The following is a 21498-nucleotide window of genomic DNA, read 5'->3' on the forward strand; positions in this document are numbered from 1 at the left end:
TAGCTTGGTCAAAACATTGTTATTTTCATGCTACAACCAGCATAATGGTCTACATGTTTGTTTCTTTTCTCAGGGGTACCATGTCTTTTCTGAGAAGGTCTTTTCTTACTTGGTGGCCTCAGGAAGTTTAAAGCAAATATACTATTTACTACTTGCACTTGATTGGATGGACCCACCTTCCTATCTATCTATATTTTTCTTTTTTATATAATATGGTGACTACTACCTTAGTCATATTGTGAAGTGAATAAAAACACACACAATATTTAAGATGAGTAATTTGCTCTTTATTTTTTTATTTTTCTGTGTAGCTTGTCAGGAGGTCCCAGCTAATCATTTAACAGGATGTATCCCGTTGAAGGCAATAGCTCAGTGAATTTTTTTCTGTACTGCTGAACATGCTGTGATCTTCCCAGGTAAACGATTCCCTCCTGCTCTTTCCATCTGCTGTTTTTCACCAAACAAAGCACAGAGGTAGTGGGATTCTGGAAAGAGTTGAAGGAAAGGGCTGCTCTGCCACAGACACCTACTGTACTGTTTAGATGTTTACTGTTCAGGAGGTGCCAGCTTCAAAGACCGTCCAGGTTTAAATTCCAAATGATTTTAATATTGGCATAGAAAGTATAAAAATTCCAACACTGATGATCTCTTTCTTCGTGTGTTTGATTAAAGGAATATCTTACCTCAAAAAATGCAAAATTGCTGAAAATGTATTCAGCTTCAGGTATTTCCAAGATGCAGATGAGTTTGTTTCTTCATAGGAACAGATTTGGAGAAATTCGGCAGTGCATCACTTGCTCACCAACGGCGCCCCTGCAGTGAATGGGTGCCATCAGAATAAGAGTTCAAACAGCTGATAAAAGCATCACAATAATCCACAAGTAATCCACACAACTACAGTCCATCAATTCTTGTGAAGGAAAAAGTTACTTATTTGTAAGAGAGTGAGAGAAAAAAAATATGAATCTATAATGCATAAAATTGCTTTCTCCTTTCTAAATTTCTTCAAATCTGTTCTGATGAAAACACAAAATCATGTTTATCTTGAATGGTCTGATGTTGAGTACATTTTTAGCATATTTTGAGTACCTTTGTTTTTTTTTGTTTTTTTTTTTAGCAAATTTTTGTATTTGGTTAAACTTTTTCTTTAAATGAAAGAGGTGCAGGTGCTTCATTTTAAATAAACATGTTATAAACACTTCCTGCAGCAATCTATGCGGTCCTATGGTTGTGCTGTAATAATGATTCAGAGTGGATGATAGTTTATTTTTTTTATTTTGTTGTTTTTTATTATTTAGTTATATATATATATATATAATATTATTAAATTCAAATCAAGCTGGAGAGCTTTCCAAGATTCCACTGCTATAATGTTAAAATACATATTTGTTTAGACATGTATTTGCAAAGTACAGTTTATACAAGATTTTATCCAATATACCAAAGTAATACAGAAGCTGTTTCTGTAATAAATAAAACATATCCCCTAGTCTCCTTCAGTATAGAGTTTGTCTGACATTTTTTTTTGTTTTTAAACCAAGTATCTCTAGTTTATTTAATGTTTAAGATTTGATTGGATCATGTTTTGATACCTGGGGCATCACTTGACATAGATTTTGTTTTCTTTTGCTGGTGTAAGCAGGGTTAGTGAGAAAACAAATATGATTCATACTGACCTATGTCATCTGCTTTTGCTTCAAGCATGTTTGACTTTTGAAAAATTATTTTGTTTTTCTGCAAATGTGGCTACAGTGTCTCTATTTGCAAAAGGTTTAGTTATAGATATTAAAGATAGATAGATAGATAGATAGATAGATAGATAGATAGATAGATAGATAGACAGATATATAGATTCAATCTCAGAAATTGTCGATACAGCTAATCATTTGCTTTAATTTGCAAATATGAATATATACTTTAAGTTGCACATAAAATGTGTGTGCTACAGTAAATGATCACTAAAGACATCACAGATGGTTTGCAGATGGTGATGTTTCAGCATGAATTAAACATCAGTCGGTCAACATCTTATAGACATCTGCAGGGCATAATATTTAGGCTTGCAGGGTTCATTAGGAAAATTATGTGTTGCTGATATACCAATTAGTTTTATTTTTCTCTGACTTTACCTTGTTATTGGCTAGGGCACTGAGTCCTCATACTGTAAATAGCACACTGAATGTTGTCCAGTCTTTGCTTTAATGTCTACAAGTGGTTATATTTTCTAAATATCTGGATGGTAACAAGGAATTCCTTTTTAATGAAGGTGACATTGCCTTCCTGATTCCTAACTGCCTTATGCCCAGTCAGCAGAGCGCTTGTCTAACCTCTCAGATTTAGATCTGCTGAGTCAGCTGTCAGTTCCTGCTGTCACTTTCTGTTTTCTCAATCATAGATAAATGAAAATCAGCGACCATGTGCATAATGTTCCTTCACATTCATTTGAACTACAAGACTTGAAATCATCTTTAATATATATATATGTGTGTGTGTGTGTATGTATGTATGTATGTATGTATGTATATATATCTTGCTCAATGCTTTTACAAATTCATTTGATCTCATACTAGACTAGATTTGCAAACTACTTTACATAATAGTCGGTGAGATAAGGTATTGTAAGCTGCTAGAAGATCGCCATCCAGCGGTGGTATAAACGCAACGCTCAAAGCGAAAACGAAAGTAAACTCTGTCTCTCGTATTTTCAGTTGCATAGGCTGTAGTAAACGTGTCGTAGAAAATGGAGGAAATCATAGTGAAAAACAAACTTGACCTGATCAAATGGCTTAGTTCGGATCATGTAATTCTTTTGCAACATGTTCAAGCTAATCAACTTATAACATCGCTTCATTACAGAGAACTGATGGAAATGACCGGTAAAGACAGAGTCGTTATCAAACTTCTGGACATTATCATTGGAAATGGTGAAAATCTGTGTCGAAGTTTTCTGAATTTGTTAAAAAATGATGATGTGAATGAATTGTATCCTGAGCTCAGAGAATGGATCAAAACAGTGGACACTAAAGGTAAGCGCATTGTGCATTTATAGAGAGGACCAAATTATAACATTCATTCGTACCATATTGCATTCAGCGACATTTTAGCTTAATTGGGTAGATAAGTGGGCAGTCAATCTTTTTTATTTGTTTATTTTGATAATGGGTTTTGTTTAAAAAAATTTATTTAAGCCAGAACATGCTCGACCTACTGAAAAACGTCTTCCAGCCTAGTGTGAAATCACTCTACATTAACAATTATTTAGTTCAAATATAATATGATTTAATGGAAAATAATGGGCGCCTTGAGTGTCTTTATTAAGATAATAATATTAATAATATTATTAATAATAATAATAATCTTTTTATTTTTATTTTTTTATAATGTTACAGACCTAAAAGCAGAAAAAGACTGCAAAGATCGTGGAGAAAGTAGTAACAGGCGAATACAAGGTTAGATTTTAGATCTTGATTCAGTCATTTTCTGTATATACAGTATGCATGCATGTACAGTACCCTCCAGTGATATTTGCAACTTTGATAAATATGAGCAAATGTGGCTGTGAAAATAAATCTTGCAGAGAGAATTGCAGAGATTAGTTTAATCCTGGGGTCAGAGAGCCTAAAAAAAATCAAAGAGCCCCTACATCACCACATGTTGTTTGGAAGGGTTTCAAGAAGAATTGACCTATCAGTAAGCCCTGGCCCGCTTAGTTACTGTTGCTCACTCAGACAAACAAACGTCATGCTCACTGTCTTACAATGACAGCTGTCAGTGATAATTTCTTGTTGTTGTGAGTTGTTTCTGATAAATTTGGGACACAGATGGACCTTCGAGTGGAACTTAAATATGCCATGGAGGGATACATATTATGTATAAGATATTAAAACAAATATGTGAAAATACAGATCACAATACAAACAGGAGAATTATGTTATGGTCGTTACAATCGCAATGACAACATCCTGGATCAGCACCGTTCATATACTGCAGAGTTAGATTAATTCAATTTACATTTAACCAGATTAATATGGAGAGGCACTCTCATATAGACCTTTGTTTATGTGCTTTTGACTTTCACTGCACAATACATGACGTGAGAACAGTTCATTATTTAGGTTTTTACGTTAGCATGGGCTCACTAACTTTAACGCTAACGTTAGCTTGTTTTAGCCAGAGATACCTTTCTAAAGCACAAGATGACATAAACATTCTGCTTGAGCAGATGAAAAGAGTAACTTAACGAGAGTATGACAACCAGAAGATGAACATTTTTGTCTTCATTGTGATTGGAGTTCATTGAAGGCTTAGGGACATTTTGCTCTGTTGTGGTTGGATTTAGGATATGGAATAAAATAAATGACATTGCCTGTCCTCTCAGGATAACTTGAATTATTGTTACAAGTAGGTACCCTAGGCACATAGTTTTTCCATTTTTGTAGCATAAACACCATTAAACAGATGCGAGTGTCGGATCTTCCAATGGTTCTCTATGGCGCTGAAATCTAAAGATGTCCGAGATCCACTTCCCATGCAACTGATACTCGACTGCCATTGGCTCATCTGCGTTCGAGGGGAGGGGCTTACCGATAGGTCAATTCTCCTTGCTCATCCAAAAACAAACTTCAGCGTATTCAGTTGTCAGACACGACTGGAACCTGAAATGGCACTGGCTTCTATGGTCAGATGAAACTAAAGAAAGAGCTTTTTGGCAACCAGATGGGTTTAGTACAAACAGATGAAAAGTACCCCATGCCCAATGTTAAATATACTGCTGGATCTTTAATGTTGTGGGCCTTTTTCTGCCGGAGGTCCTGGACATCTTATTAAGATGCATGGCATCATGGATTCTATCAAATACCAAGGCATAAAAAATCTAAACCTGGCTGTCTCTGTTAGAAACCATATAATTGGCCGTGGTTAAATCTTCCATCAGGACAATAATCCAAAACAAACATCAAAATCAACACAAAAATGGGCCGTCCCAGTTCTCTGACCTGAACCCTATAGGAAATGATTGAGATGAACTGAAGAGAAGAATGAAGCTGGGCATCTGAAGTATCTGGAGAGATTCTGCATGAAGGAATGGTCTCTGATCTCATATCAGGGGTTCACCAAACTCTTCAGGCTTTATGGGAGAAAATAATTAATATATTTAATTAATATATTAATATAATTAATAATTGTGGCCAACATGAACTAGAGAAAGCATTTATTTTAAAAATGAGATTTCCCCCCACTTTCAATTGTTTTACTTACTTTAAATGATAGGTTAGAATTTAGTAAACTATGCAGATTTATTTACACAGCCGCCTTTTCTCATATTTACCAAGAGTTAAATCTTCCATCAGGACAATAATCCAAAACAAACATCAAAATCAACACAAAAATGGGCCGTCCCAGTTCTCTGACCTGAACCCTATAGGAAATGATTGAGATGAACTGAAGAGAAGAATGAAGCTGGGCATCTGAAGTATCTGGAGAGATTCTGCATGAAGGAATGGTCTCTGATCTCATATCAGGGGTTCACCAAACTCTTCAGGCTTTATGGGAGAAAATAATTAATATATTTAATTAATATATTAATATAATTAATAATTGTGGCCAACATGAACTAGAGAAAGCATTTATTTTAAAAATGAGATTTCCCCCCACTTTCAATTGTTTTACTTACTTTAAATGATAGGTTAGAATTTAGTAAACTATGCAGATTTATTTACACAGCCGCCTTTTCTCATATTTACCAAGAGTGCCAATATTTTAATGGAAAACTATGGATTTTCAGTTTGGAGTTGACTTTTGTCAAGTGTCTTTAGTCATAGTTCAAATTAAGTGACATTGAACTGCCCTGTATAAAAAATAACTGTAAAGTTGCTATGAATACTTTTAAAGATGTATTGTGGTAAACTGGTAGATCAATGTAATGCATTGCAGTACATTCCATAGGATGCTTGCATGATTTTTGCCATCCAAAACAACGTTTCTCTCTCTCTCTCTCTCTCTGTGTGTGTCTCTGTCTCTCTCTTTCCAGAGACTGCCACCACGACAAGACAACCAGGCATCAAAATAAGCAGTAAGTGTGATTTATATTTATTTATATTGGAAACATTATCAGATGTATAATTAGCAATTGTATGAACTGACTGATTTTTTTCCTTTTTTTTATGTAAAAAGGCAACATCTCTGCATCTAATTGCAGCGCTGTATATTCGCCTATCATAACTGGTGCAATTGTAGGCTCCATTGAAATGAATATGACTGTTGCACCCTGAACCCTGACCAGAATTGGTTAGTAAACAACACTACCTGAAACTATTAAAAAAATTAATTAAATGAAGTTGCTTAACCTTCAGAAAATAATGATCATGAACCTCTGCAGGTTTTCTTTGTAGATAGCATTTTTATGAAGTTCTCATATTTTGAACATCTACATAACAGTTAAAAAAAAGTGGTTTGTGTAATTTAGCAATTTTCTAACAATAAACACAACAATTACATTTGAAATATTAAAATTAAGAAGAAAAAAAAATAAATATCTGCAGTAACAAAGTTACTTAGTCCAAATTAAGCTGTCATCCAGTATGGGTTAACTAGTTTGGGACCAAATTTAATTTTATTCGTATAATTGGGAAAATTGTGCTCCAACAGGATAACATGCACAATATGGGACACAGCTACATTTTATGTTTGGTTATTAAAATGTATTTATAATGAACAATATCAATAATCAAAGACAATCCCGAAGGTGTTTTCTCATCTGTTAACCCAATTCATCAAGTAAGATCATTTATTGTCATTGCACAAGGTTCAATGAAATTAGAGTGGCAACTCTCAAATATGTTGCACTTTAAAATGTATAAATAATACATAAAGCCACTGAAGGCACATATCACATGATATAAGATAATGTGTTGTAGTGCATGTATAGTATGTACTTATTAACCCCCCCCCCCCTCAATATTACAGACCAGAAACCTGGTAGAGAGTGCGAACCCAGGACAATACAAGGTTAGAGTGAGTTTATTTCTTTCTATTCTATATACTTATTTTTCTTTCCAGAAAGTATCTTATGATTTTTTATTTTGTTTTTTTATTCCCAGTGTAAGACTGGAGCCGGACCGTCTGGACTGAGGGACGACTTCTCTCTAAGAAACTAAATGACTTTCCTGATAATTAACATTTGAACACTCTCTTGAAAACCCTCCATCATAAATAACGGTGCCATCAAAGATGCACCACACCTAGCAGTTCACACCTCACCATCACACTCCCTCCACTTAGTTTCATTTCCACTTAGTCATTTGCATTGTCTCAGGGCAACTGGTACAATGGTCTCAACCTTAGAAAAGTAGATTAAAAGATACAGATCTTTAGAGTTAAGAGATAATTTGATTAATGTAATGGGAGTGCCCTTTTCCAGGGTCTTCCATGTAAATTACCTTCTGTTCCCATTGAGGTGTAAACTACCCTGGTCTGGGACCTGACCTAATCAAATTCCAATAGTTAGTTTCTGTCTTCATCTCGGGGGATGTTTGTCTTGGTCTGAGGTATTTAAAGGATTGCAGCAAAAGGATCAGGGCGATTTCTGTAGCCAGAAAGCCCGTAGTGTGTTGTGTGTCTCTTCACTTCATACTATGTATTTTCTAAGGTCAGGTAGCTATTCATATTTTACTTTTAGATTCATCTTTGAGAATTTGATGTTTTGTATTGATATTTTTTTTTATGTGTTTCAATTGGATATGTAATTGGCAGAATTCATATTTACCTGACTGATAATAAATTGTTACATTTGATTTTATTCTGTTTTACTCTGTAATTATTGGCTCTAGTAGATTACGTTGAATCCTTGTTATGCCGCGTTTCCACCAAAATTACCCGGAACATTTGTACCAGGAACTTTTTTTCCTAGGAACTCCCCCCCCCCCTCCTTTCGTTTTCATTTAAGCATAATAACAGCTGCATAAATGTACTTAGTTCAGGGATATGTGTATATATACAGCCATTACAATGAAACGAAATATTATATAGATTTGCCTTTTTTATTTTCATTTTAACATATAGATAAATTGACTACAGACCAAAGATAACCTGTTAGATTTACCCAAAACGAATTATATTTTATGTTTAACCACTAAAGAGACATCAGAGATACATGAGGACTGATCTACCGCTGATCACGTGGAGTTCACCGTCTCTGAGATCGGCGAAACACATTTTTAAATAGGCGCTGTCTTTATAAATAAACCACAGATTTGAGTTTTAAACAACTATATTCTCGCCTGAAATACTTTAAAAATTACATTTCATGACACAATAAAACAGTAATATTTTGAACATGATCCGAATAAATTGTGGTTGAACTCAATCAATGCTGCGTGAACTCAACTCGCTTTGGCTTCTGCAATTTTCCTCTCAGTATATTTACAATAAAACGAAATAGGATATCAAATACCACTGCCTCCTTTCGTTTTCATTTAAACATAATAACAGCTGCATAAATGTATCAGGGATATACAGCCATTACAATGAAACGAAATATTATATAGATGTGCCTTTTTTATTTTCATTTTAACATATAGATAAATTGAATACAGACCAAAGAAAACCTGTTAGATTTACCCCGCAGCTGAATTATATTTTATGTTTAACCACTAAAGAGACATCAGAGCCAGCGGCACATATCAGAAGGTCTAGCCGATGTGAGGCTGCTTCTCGGCGGATAGATGATTTCTGAGCTCCCGCTGGTCGCGTGGAGCTCACCGTCTCCGAGATCGGCGAAACACATTTTTAAATAGACGCTGCCTTTACAAATAAACCACAGATTTGAGTTTTAAACAACTACATTCTCGCCTGAAATACTTTTAAAATTACATTTCATGACACAATAACAGTAATATTTAGAAAATGTTGATCCGAATAAATGGTTGTTTAACCATAGACTGTAAAAAATATGGACAAAGCGTCTGTGACGTCACCCATAGACTTTCTGAAGAACGGGTTTGAAGCCGTTTATGGGGGGTATGGGCTGCGCCATCTTGGAAAATCTCGGGAAATCCTAACCCCGCCCACCTTCTGACGCAGCGCGCTTCACTCAGCTCGCTCTGCAAATTCGGTTATCTCTGTGTATATTTTAGGCAACGAAATATGTTATAAAACACCATACTAACTATTTTCGTTTTCATTAAAAGAAATCTTAAACATTATAGCCACACAAATGTGGTTCAGGCAATGCATATTGATTATATTCAACTACACATAACGTTTGCCTATTTATGAAAAAACAAAATATAAAACACAAACCTGCCTCTTTTCATTTTAAATATAAAAATATTAAACATTTTATGGTCCAGGCAATATGTGCATTTGTACTAAACAACAGATATTGCAGTAAACAACATTACAGATAATCTTCGTTGTATTAAAATTTAAAATGACAAAACTCAACCCAGTCTCTTTTTGTTAAATTTCAGTTTTATCAATATTAGCCATTATAAAAGAATAAGTAAAAGGTATAAGAAGCTATACAAATAAAGCAAACAATTCAGTTAAACATACAAAGTCAGCGCTCTAGTCTAACCATACATCGGTAAAGTTAAATAGCTTATAAAGTTATGAAACTTCCCCTCAGCCAAAACGATTGCCCAGGGAAAAAATTATAGATTTACGAGACCAAAAATCGCCCATTAGATATACACAAGATGAATTATATCTCATGTTTAACCACTACAGAGATGCCAGAGTCCGCGGCATTGGCGGCAAACTTTAGAAGGTCTAGCCAAGGAAAGACTGCTTCAGGCGGGGTACATGAACGCAGAGCGCCCGGTCATCGCTGGATCAACTGGATAAAATTTTCATAAATCTTTAAATAAACCACAGATTTGAGCTTTAAACAACTACATTCTCGCCTGAAAACCTCTTAAAACTACATTTCATGATACAGAAACAGTAGTATTATTGTAACAGAGGCATGCTACAACTTTATAATATGCTGATTGAGGCGGCCAAATATGGACGGGATTCCGGTTAGAGAATCAAGGGTCGGAGAACAGATCTTCACAAAGATGGATTTATTGAACAGTCTTTGCGCTGTCATCTAGATCAGTTATTCTTTGGCAATGATGTCTGTATTAATGGTCTAAAAGAACGATAGAGAAATATAATTACAATCATATTCTGAGAATCATTTACACACTGGCATGATAGTCGAACAAATGCAATAAACAATGATTAAACACCCAAGTCTGCATTCTTAACATTAATAACAGCCCTATCAATGCAAATAGTCATGATAAATTGTGCAATGATACATTATTAATGTAAACAACATTGGTGATGCAGTTTAGAATACTGCCGAGGCTAATACTGATTAGCGTGTTTCTCTCGCGGCAAATTACGGCCGCTACGGTGCTCAAAACTCGCCGATGGTAACCGCAGAACGATCGCGGGACATCAATAACATACACGCAAAAAACATACATATGCAAATGTACTTACATCAAGGCATAAACGCATTATACAGAGCAAAGACAAGTGTGCAGAGATGAACATTCACCAAACCGTCTTCCTGCGCGTCACACTATAATCAGTCCGTGCGGCCAACAATTTTAGTCCCTAGGACAGGCTTTCGTACACAGCCGCCCCCAATTATCTGACAGGATAATTGTAAACACCAAGAAAGTCTGTCTACAGTGTCTAATGCTCTTCCTCGAAGTGAGGAAGTGGAATCAACCTAATAACTGGACGAGTGTAGGATTTCTCATTAACTCTGACACGAGCAGTGCAAACTTTCCCGTCAGGTCCAGCCAACGTCTCAGTCACTGTGCCCACAGGCCAGAGGGCACGAGGAAGTTGGTGATCAACAATGAGAACCACTTGGCCCACAGTTAGCTCTTTGCCATCCTTTCTCCACTTATGCCGATCCTGTAAACTTGGGAGATAATCTCGGATAAAGGCAGTCCAGAAATGATCTGCCAACACCTGGCTGTGTCTCCATCTGCGTCTTCCAAGCAGGTTGGTAGAGTCGAAAAAAACTTGAGGTAAGGAGGCATCACGACGGCCCATAAGGAGTAGGTTCGGAGTCACTGGGTCGACGTCTGCAACATCGGAAGATACGTAGCCGAGGGGCTTGGCATTTAGAATACCCTCAACCTCCGTTAACAACGTCTGCAGCACTGGCTCTGGCACCGTTTGCTCTCGCAAAATGACCCGTAGTGCAGTCTTTACAGACTTGACTTCACGCTCCCAGGTTCCTCCGAAATGAGGAGCATTAGGTGGAATGTAGCGGAATCTGATCTTCTGTGGAGCAAGCAGCTCTTGAAGCTTGGGTGCCATGACATCAAAAATGTCACGTAGTTCTCGGTCTCCTCCTACAAAGTTGGTACCGTTGTCACAGACCAATTCCATGGGCTTACCTCGTCTTGCTATAAAGCGACGCAGAGAGAGCAGGAATGCATCAGTGTCAAGGTGCTCCAACAGATCAAGATGCACACATCGGGTTGTCATGCACTTATAAAGGATGCCCCATCTTTTTTCATGGCGACGACCAACTTTGACTGAAAGGGGCCTAAAACAATCTACCCCAGTAGAATAGAACGGCGGTTGGTGAAGTTGCAGCCTGCAGGATGGAAGATCGGCCATTTGGGGAACTTCAGGCTTGGCTCGCCAGAACTGACAATCTTTGCATTTGTGTTGATGCTTACGGACGGCTTCCCTGCCCCGGAGTATCCAATACTGGCGACGTAATTCCGCTAGCACCCTTTCAGAACCAGGATGCAGAAGTCGGCGGTCCGTCTCTTTAATTATCAGCTTCGTTGTAGAATGACCAGGATCCAACAGTATCGGGTGGATGGCATCAGGGTCGAGGTCACTGGCTCTGCGTAACCGTCCCCCTACTCTGATGAGACCTGTGTCCTTATCATACTCTGGTGCAAGGGATGCCAAACGGCTGGTAGCTGGAATCGGCTGTCCAGTCTTCAAAGCTTGGACTTCAAGTGGGAATGAGTCCTGCTGAACTTGGGCCAGGATAAGTTTCTCTGCTTCAACATAGTCATCAGCTTGCAGTGAAGAGTCGCTGTCTGCAACAGCCGCCCCGTGTAGGGACCTGGCAGTGGCCTCAACAAGCTCTAGGCATGTGTGGAATTGATTGGGGTCCACAAGTAAATTATTGGAGACTTTGACAGTGCCGATGAATGCAGTTTTTCTCAACTCACTGATCTCCGATTCTACCTTAGTGACAGGTGTGGATGGCCACTGGTCAGAAGGTTGAAGGAGGAAGTCTGGTCCTGAACTCCACTGATGGGGTCTTGCTATCTGGGTCAGTGTCAGGCCTCTTGTGATGTGATCGGCAGGGTTGTGAGCCGAATCAACGTACCGCCATTCAGCCGTGTCTGTGAGGGTCTGGATTTCGGCTATGCGTGTCCCTACAAATACCTTGTAGCGACAGGACTCAGAGGTGAGCCAGTTCAGCACGGTTGTTGAGTCAGACCAGAGGGTGACTGTATGGAGATTAAGAGACAACTCAGTCTGGATCACTTTGGCTAACTGGGCGCCAGTCAGGGCTGCACTCAGTTCCAAACGAGGCATGGAGAGGCATTTTCTGGGGGCCACTCTGGATCTGGCCAGAACAAAGGCGACATGGATGTGTCCTTGATCATCTGTAGTACGCAAATAGGCCACTGAGCCGTATGCTCTTTCTGAGGCGTCGCAAAATACGTGGAGTTCTCGGATGGCACTAGGGTAATCAGCACAGGCTGGGGCATAAGGTCGAGGAAATTGCAGCTGAAGCAGATAAGGAATCTCTTGTATCCATGTTAGCCACTTCTCTCTTAGCTGTAAAGGTGTTATTGGATCGTCCCAGCCCAAATTCTGCTTCCAGAGATCTTGGATGAGAACCTTGGCCCTGGTGGTAAATGGGATGATATAACCCAGCGGGTCATACTGGCTGGCCAAGGTCTTGTACACGTTTCTCATGGTAGGTTCTAGAGGCTCGGTTGATCGCAAATTATAACCAAGGTTGTCACTGAGACAGTCCCACCGTAGGCCCAGAGTGGGTTCTTGTAGGTCTGTACTGGCTTTGGTCAACCACAGTTCACTGTTAGCAGACCGGGCTTCTGCGGGAAGATGTTCGATGACAGAGGGTATGTTGCAGGCCCACCGCTCAAGTCGAAGCCTCCCTCAGACAGTAGTTGACGAAGTCCATCAACTACCTCCTTAGCTTCATCAGAGTTCGAAGTGCTGTGCAGGCAATTATCAACATAGAAGGAATTCTCAACTATGTTAACCAGACTGACCTGGTCGTTCTGGTGGTTCTGGGCACTGCGTTGGAGGGCGTAGATGGCGCAACACGGGCTGCAGGTAGTTCCGAACGGAAGCACCTGCCATTCATATATCTCAGGCTCCTGGTCTCTGCACATGTTCCTCCAAAGAAACCGCAACACTGGCTTGTCCCTGGGCAATAAGCGTACCTGATGGAACATAGCTTTTATGTCCCCACTCACAGCCACCGTGTGTTGTCGGAACCTCAGGAGCACACCTAACAAGGAGGGTCCCAGCATCGGACCAGGAAGCATCTGACTGTTCAAGGACTGACCCTGATGTTGAAATGAACAGTTAAAGACGATCCTGTTCTTGCCGTTGTGTTGCACGATATGGTGCGGAATAAACCAGGATTCAGAGGTATTGTGTGCTTCTTCTGTAGTTATCTTGGCTACATATCCAGCAGATTCCAACTTGCGGATTTCAGTGCAGTAGGCTTTTGCTAGTTCAGGATCTCTTGCCAATCTGCGCTCGGTACTTTGAAGACTAGGAAGGACAGCATCCTTATCGGTATGGAAAATGGTCATGGGCATGCGTCGGAGCAATGGTGTGGCATAACGTCGAACGCCGTCTACGTTCACAGTGGTGGTGGCTTTCTGAAGCATAGCGAGAGCGTCTTTGTCTTGCTTGGACCTGATGACCATCTTCTCATTGTATGGGAAGGTGTCAACCTGCCAGAGACGTTCGACGTGCCGAATCAGATCATCATGAAGCGGAGTGGTGGTGATATGAAGGCACTGCTGATAACACCGTGAGGGCTGCTTGGGGCTCATGGGACCCAGAAGAGACCATCCCAGCTGTGTTCTGATGGCTATTGGACCTCCGTCTGGTCCTCTGCAGACAGGCTGTATCGGCATTAAGAGGTGTGGCATGTCAGAACCAATGAGGAGTAGTGGTTTGACTCTGTCAACAGGGGGAAGAGGAAGATCTCTCAGATGACGATAATCGTGAAGAACTGTAAGATGTAGCTCTTTACAAATTCTACATGGACGTTTGAGGTTGCAAGACTCTACAGCATGGGACCGTCCACATCTCCAGCATCGTTTACCATCTTTAACTCAAGATACAATCTGGGAGGTAGTCAACTTCTTGAATGCCTCACAAGAGTTGAGGTAGTGATCCCTGTTGTCACAATGGGGACAGTATGGCTTGGGCTTGGAGCTGGACTTAGGGGCTGTCGACTCAGGAGTCTTAGCTACACTCTCACGTGTCAGGAGAACTGGCCTTGGCTGCCCTCTTGGATGAGGTGCTCCTCTAGCTCTACCAGGGGGCTTCAGAGTTTCACTCTGGAACATAGCCGCAGCTCTGCTAGAGATACGTTTCGCTTGGGACTTGATCTGAAGCCAGTCTGCGAAATCAGGTAGTGTGTAGGTCTTGTTGGTGCCGGTCTGGAGAATACCCCGACTTAGGCAGTATTCAACAAAACTGTCGCGATAGGCTGGTGGCAGTTTACTCAAGAGACGGTCCACATGTGAGCCACACAAAAGCTCGTAACCATTCAAGAGGCCTTCAAGAGTTCTCAGCATACCCACTAAAGACTGTACTGACAATGCAAATGAGTCGAAGGCATTAGCGTCACCCAACTTAAGAGGTGGAGTGCTTAGGATGGCACCCAACTCAGACTGAACAAGCTGTCTCGGTTGTCCATACTTGTCTTGAAGTGCCTGCAGAGCAGCAGTGTAAGGCTGGGGATGATACATGAAGAATTTAGCGAGCTGATGGGCACTAGGAAGTTCCAAATGACTTAAGAGAACATGATATTTATACTGTTCACTGATATAATGGTGATTACTCAACAGATTGTCCAATGCTAACTTAAACAAAGCAAAATCACTCTCAGCACCACTCTCGAAAACTGGTAACGTGGGTCGTGGAATGCCATAAGCTGATGCGAGCAGGAGCTCTGGACTCAGTTGAGGTGAGTAGGCAGTTGGGGGGAGAGGCACAGATGCTTTAACGTAACCAGGAGCATGAAGTGTCGTCACCGGTGCTTGGTGGCTGTAGACAGGGAGCTGTGACGGACCCGGAAGTGTTGTCACTGGCGTTGTTGCTGTCTGTTGTAGCCTGTAGCGAAGGGAAGGTAATGTGGTAGTAAGAGGTTGCTGTGTCACACGCTGCATGCTGCTGATGGGGTACGCAGTGGAGGTCGGGATGGTGAACACTGCTGAAGGCTGAGAGGCCAAATTCGACGGTAATGACACACAGTGTACTGGAATGGCAGTAGGAGCCGATGGTGCAATGTCAGGGACTGGCGGTGAGAATGCTTGTGGCCCTGGGTCAAATGCAACGGGCATGGGTGCATCTGCAGAGTGAGGAGCAGGTGAGGCCCAATGTGGCGGTCTAGGAGACGCTGCAGAAACCTCAGGATCAGGCAGTGCTGTAAGACAGGGCAGCAGCGTTGACGTCACAGCGGGCGACTGGAAGAGGGGCTGCTGAGTTTCTGAAGACATGAGCTGCGGTGAGCAAGCCTGGCTGCGCTGTGATGCAAGCTGTTGAGCGTTCAGAGAACCAGAGTCTGTAGGGACTGGAGTGGTTGCTCTAGAGTCTACAGAAAGCATGGAGGATACAAGCTTAGCTACTTCGAGTTCAGTCTCTGCTTCTTGAAGCTTGCGCTGTCGTTCTAGTTGTTTCAACAGGGCCTCCTTTGCGACTAGCACTTCCTCTTGCATGCGCTGGGCTTCTTTAGCTTGTGTCTGCAGTCTTTGGTATTCCAGATCAATCAATGGATCCTCTTCTACTTGCCGCTTTAGACTGTCATACTGTCTCTGTTTAATCTTTTCCTCCAACATAGCAGTCTGGACGCTAGAGAGCTCTGGTGGGACGTAAACGCCAGCGGACGTAATGGAACGCCTACTTTTCCTGGATTGAGAGCTGACACCACTGTGAGACGTTTTCCTCGAGCTGCTTCAGGGGCTGACTAGGACAGTGAGAGGAAGCCTTTGGAGGAAGGTCACCAGCAGGATGGTAGCCAACATCGTAATAATCCCGATGTGCAGGCAGATTAATCTTGCGTCGAGGTCTGGACGTTGTCTCAGATAGGTCACTTTCTGCTTTGTCCATATTGGTTCGATCTTGCTCTCAATCCGGCTCGAAGGACCACCTTTGTAACAGAGGCGTGCTACAACTTTATAATATGCTGATTGAGGCGGCCAAATATGGACGGGATTCCGGTTAGAGAATCAAGGGTCGGAGAACAGATCTTCACAAAGATGGATTTATTGAACAGTCTTTGCGTTGTCATCTAGATCATTTATTCTTTGGCAATGATGTCTGTATTAATGGTCTAAAAGAACGATAGAGAAATATAATTACAATCATATTCTGAGAATCATTTACACACTGGCATGATAGTCGAACAAATGCAATAAACAATGATTAAACACTCAAGTCTGCATTCTTAACATTAATAACAGCCCTATCAATGCAAATAGTCATGATAAATTGCGCAATGATACATTATTAATGTAAACAACATTGGTGATGCAGTTTAGAATACTGCCGAGGCTAATACTGATTAGCGTGTTTCTCTCGCGGCAAATTACGGCCGCTACGGTGCTCAAAACTCGCCGATGGTAACCGCAGAACGATCGCAGGACATCAATAACATACACGCAATAAACATACATATGCAAATGTACTTACATCAAGGCATAAACGCATTATACAGAGCAAAGACAAGTGTGCAGAGATGAACATTCACCAAACCGTCTTCCTGCGCGTCACACTATAATCAGTCCGTGCGGCCAACAATTTTAGTCCCTAGGACAGGCTTTCGTACAATTATATGTCAACTGTATTAAAAAATGGCGCTTCTTGTTGTCATTCTCCGTGGCGCTGCCTTGTCAGCTGTCAATCAAGCTGTCACTCAAAGTTAACCACACCCTTATTGTCATATATTTTATATCTAAATACGATCTAAACTAACGAGTTAGAAAAAAAATCACCCCCCTCACAGTTGTCAGGCACTCGGAAGCTATCGAAAAATACAATAAAAGTCCATGGGAACAACTTGTAAAAACATGAATTTATGCTGTGAAAACGGACATTTTAACATGGGGGCTATGGACATTTGCTCCCTTTTGGGACCTTCCCCTGGCGGATTTTCGATGTATTGCAGTTTTTCGCACTTCCGGGTAGGCTTCATTTTTCAGATCAGAATGTTGCCGCTTGGGTTGAACTCAACCAATGCAGAGCCGTTAAATATGAGAGTTGCGACACTCTTTGATCTCGCTGCCACGCTGTCACGTGGTTCATGTAGCTCTCAATAGTTCCAAACAACTCCGCGCTGTCAACCAGTTTGAATGGTTTTAAGCGGGACAGACAAGCTTCAACTATATTTGCAGCAATTATAGGTAAATATTGACGCATAATATGTATTGATTATTACGTTGACACTTGCATTACATACATATAATAGCATTTTTTCCTGTGGAGTGGCGGAAACACGGCATTAATCAGTTTTTGTGTTTAATTTTGGAGGGAAGATCGGGCGGCAACGACTATATTACAGCATTTCCCCGGCAAATATTAACGCGTATGAACTGATTACTATGTTTACTATACTTAAAGTGTGTTCTCTTTTCCTAAATACGATCCATATCAATACCGTTAACGGGATTCATTTCAGTATGGTTAACTCCTTCATCCTTCCCTAAACATAGGCTAAACCTTCCCGAAACATAAGTGTACTGTTAATATTAACCTACAGTATGTCTGTATACTAATAATATATACACATACAAAAAAAAAAAAAAAGTTATCCTAAGAACTAATTTGTCCTAATAAGAAGGTTTTATGACAACTTTAGATTCATTTCAAATGAAAATATATACACACACCCACACATGCATATACACATATGTACATAAACACACATACTTTACATATAATGAGTTTGTGTGTACACATACACACATGTATATAAATTATATATATATATATATACACACACATACACAGATAAACACTATATGTAATGTGTTTATTATACACACACACACACACACACACATATATATATATAATTAAATAAATGTATATATAATATAGAGTAGTCAAAATTAGAAATGGATCAAAAAAGTGAATCAAAGTTGTCTTAAAACCTGCTTCTTAGGAATTGGCCAGCCACTTCGGACCAGACTTCTCCAGACAATAGATGGATGTACTAGGGTCCAACAGTTTTCTGCAGCTCTGAGCTGATGGTACTGCTGGACATCTTCTAATTGCAGGGCAGGTAAGCATGATGTGCCTTCCATCTGCTGCAGTAAGTTTCTTTGGGTGACATTGCTGACCAGTCCTCAATTTCTTTGTGCTTCTTCAACAGAGTTTGGGCAGCACAACTGAAGCAGCGCATCTGTCTTGTGTCTTGTTGCTGCGTCTTGCCGTGGTATATGTTTTTTTTTTTAGCTGAGTTTGGCTGTTCCTCACCCAGTTCTGTTAATGTTAATATTACTGTATATATTGTGTGTATTTAAAATTTTAAATATATTTGGTCATAATTACTAACATCCTAAAGTTATGTTAAGACACATTCACATAAATATATACACATGCACAACAAGTGAATATCAATGAATGCCAGAAGCTGCTCAGTTTAAGTCAAGAAAAAATGTCAACAGTGAAAAATATACAAGTCAACCAATTGCATTCAACAAAACATTTAATTAAACATTACATCCTGTGAGAGGGTAGATACATTTTCCTTGAATGTTCGGTCTTCAAAGAGACTCGCTTGACTTCCAACAAGGAAGCTGTAAGTAATGCAATAGTTACTTGAATTTATATTTACAAAGATGTATTCTGCTTTCATGTGTATACATTCCATTACACAAACGGGACTGTTAGATTAAAGTTCAATGTGTTACCAGAGCAGCAGTGTACATGTGCTTCTTTCATCAAAAATTTTAAGAGCAATGAACATGAGTTATGCAGCTGAAATTCTTCACTGTATTCTAAATAACTATTAAAATCATGACTTCAGTTTTTTGGTCAAAAGTCAGTCTCAAATGGTTTCACATGTCAGCCTCTTCAATTTAAAAATAGATTAATAATCTTTCTTTTTGCAATTATACTTTTTATTTGCTGGGATCATCCACATTTATGCTACATATCCTATCATCACAATGCGCTGTCTAACAAACGGTCTGTGTAACTTTAATGACTAAATAAACCAAAGAACAACCTTGCAAGATACAAGTTAGCTATGTTATCTAGTTGAGCTAATAAAAATAAATAAAAAACAAAAATTCTAGTTAAACTAGCTAAAGTTAATTGTAATCAGGTGTACTAGTACGGTCGCAAACAAGTGTTAATCACTTTAACAACAAATCTAATAACCCACGATAAACGTTGTATGCCAACGAACTTGAAGAAAATTTGAGGTAAATGTAGCCCATCATCAGATTATGGTAGCTAATATTAGTTAAGTGTTTGTTACTTAACCAGCGATTAAGAGTCTACCTACCTCAGGCTCCAATAAACATTAATAAAGCTGGCAACATGAAATACAACTATTATATAGATTCATGAGAGGTCGGCTAATGCGTTCAAATGTCGAAAATATAGTGATTTCATCAATTTACCAGCGAGCTTACTTCAGAAACATTGAAAATGTGTGGAGTTCAGCGCTGGAACTATCAGTGTTTGGAACTATTGGCTGCTCCACGACACGCGTTACTTCCGCATTCCAAAGTTCCTATGGCAGTCTATGGGAGTGTCGCAACTCTGTTTTTCAACGGCTCTGAACCAATGCTGCGTGAACTCAACCAATCAGGATGTTTAGCGGCCAAGTCCCGCCCCCGAAAGTTCAGGAACTTTGAAAAAGTACCACCTCGCCAGCAGGGACTTTCTGAGGGGCATTTTTTTACCCGGAACTTTATTTAGTTCCTGGTTCCTGCGGTGGAAACACACCGAGTACCAGGCCAAAGTCCCTAGTTCCTGGGTAAAGTTCCTGCGTTGGAAACGGGGCATTAGAGACATGAGCACCCGAATGAACAAGTTAATATAAACTAAAGAGTTTAACTAGAATAATCAAATGTCAGAAGAATAGGCCTACTAATTAGAAACAGACGTACAACCAATTTGCATTCCAACCTAAATTCGAGGTCATACTAAAATGGAGTCAGATTAAATAAATAATGGAGTCAGATTTGAGTGTAACCTAAATTGAATAACTCTACGCGCTGAAAGACCGAACACGCAGGAAACCTTCATCCAGCACTGGATACCTTCCTTGGGCCGAGTGCCTGGACCTTACACCAGATTATCAGAAATGTCTAAAATCCAGCCAATCACATGGCAGCAACTCAATGCATTTAGGCATCTAGATGTGGTAAAGATGACTTGCTTGAGTTCAAATCGAGCATCAGAATGGGGAAAAAAAGGGGATTTAAGTGACTTTGAATGTGGAATGGTTGTTGGTGCCAGACGGGCTGGTCTGAGTATTTCGATAACTGCTGATCTACTGGAATTTTCACAGACAACCATCTCTAGGGTTTGCAGAGAATGGTCAGAAAAAGAGAAAATATCCTGTGAGCGGCAGTTGTGTGGATAAAAATGCTTTGTTGATGTCAGAGGTCAGAGGAGAATAGGCAGACTGTTTAGAGATGATAGAAAGGCAACAGTAACTCAAATAACTCGTTACAACCAAGGAATGCAGAATACCATCTCTGAATGCACAACACGTTGAACCCTGAAGCAGATGGGCTACAGCAGCAAAACACCACACCGGGTGCCGCTGTCAGCTAAGAACAGGAAACAGAGGCTACAATTCTCACAGGATAACTAAAATTGGACAATAGAAGATTGGAAAAATGTTGCCTGGTCTGACGAGTCTCGATTTCTGTTGCGACATTTAAATGGTAGGGTCAGAATTTGGTGTAAAGAACATGAAAGCATGGATCCATCCTGCCTTGTTAATTACATTTTATGAATATAATGAAAATCAAATTATAATAATCCAAACAATGCATTTTTATCACCATTAAATGAGAAACCTCTTAACATCACATCAGCTCTTTCACTGCTTGCTTTTGTTCTAGTAGCCTAAGTGTTCTAGTAAGTGATAGATAGTATTTTACATCTATCTAAAATTCTATTAACAAAAAAAAGCACATGTCTACTGGTCTATATTTGTATATATCTGGTGAAATTAGTTTTCAGAGTCATGACCCCCCAAAATTGTATGTC

This window comes from Carassius carassius, chromosome 19 (assembly GCF_963082965.1).
Source record: "Carassius carassius chromosome 19, fCarCar2.1, whole genome shotgun sequence".
NCBI lineage: Eukaryota > Metazoa > Chordata > Actinopteri > Cypriniformes > Cyprinidae > Carassius > Carassius carassius.